Source organism: Octopus bimaculoides, chromosome 7 (assembly GCF_001194135.2).
Source record: "Octopus bimaculoides isolate UCB-OBI-ISO-001 chromosome 7, ASM119413v2, whole genome shotgun sequence".
In the NCBI taxonomy this organism is placed as follows: Eukaryota; Metazoa; Mollusca; class Cephalopoda; order Octopoda; family Octopodidae; genus Octopus; species Octopus bimaculoides.
In genome coordinates, this window is record NC_068987.1 from 95,604,214 (window position 1) to 95,605,018 (window position 805).

The 805-nt window shown below is 37.6% G+C and overlaps 1 protein-coding gene across 1 annotated transcript in view; it reads left to right on the forward strand.

Annotated features, from left to right (window-relative positions):
• Positions 1-805, forward strand: part of LOC106868852 (MAM and LDL-receptor class A domain-containing protein 2) — a 54,841-nt gene that overhangs the window by 51,335 nt on the left and 2,701 nt on the right. The window lies entirely within an intron of this gene.

Here is an 805-nt window from a genome sequence, read left to right on the forward strand (position 1 = left end):
TTTCTTTCTTTCTTTCTTTCTTTCTTTCTTTCTTTCTTTCTCTCTCTCTCTCTCTCTCTCTCTCTCTTTCTCTCTCTCTCTCTCCCCCTCTCGCTCTCCCTGTTGAATATGAATGCAACCAACTAATTATTCTCTGCGAAGGTTTGCACTCAGCACAAGTGAATAAAACGTTTACCGATTATTTACCGATGGTACCACTTTATAGGTATGTGGCGTATAGGAATGAAATAGATACTATACACAGAGAACACTGTACCTTAACGGAAATGGAATCTGAATTGACAATTATTTGACAGACAACCTAGTATGCTGTATTCTATGACACCAATTTTGAAATAAAATGCAGACTGTCTCTTGTACACTCGCTCTGTCTACTAGAAACAGCAACTAAATCTCCCTAAAAATATACCTTACCATCTCAAAAGGAGGAGACATAGTATTCCAGAATTAAATAAAAATGGAATGATCTGAGCTTGAACACATTTATTTGTTTACTCCAGCATGTTTCCCTACGTCTCGATTCTCCGCTAGCAAGCGCCAATATGTTCTGGTATATTTTGGTTGCAACTTCCCAGCTCTTGCCTACTCTTTCTGTTTCTGTTACGAGGTCGTATCAAAAAGTTTCAGGTCTAGTAATGTTTAATGAAATAATAACTTATTTACCTAAGTTTAAACATCATTTCCTTAGAAATAGTTACCTTGTGCAGCAATACAACGGTCCCAACGTTCCTGCCACTTTTGAAATCCAGTCTAGAACTTTACTGGAAATAGTATTGGTGTGTGTGTGTGTGTGTGTGTGTGTGTG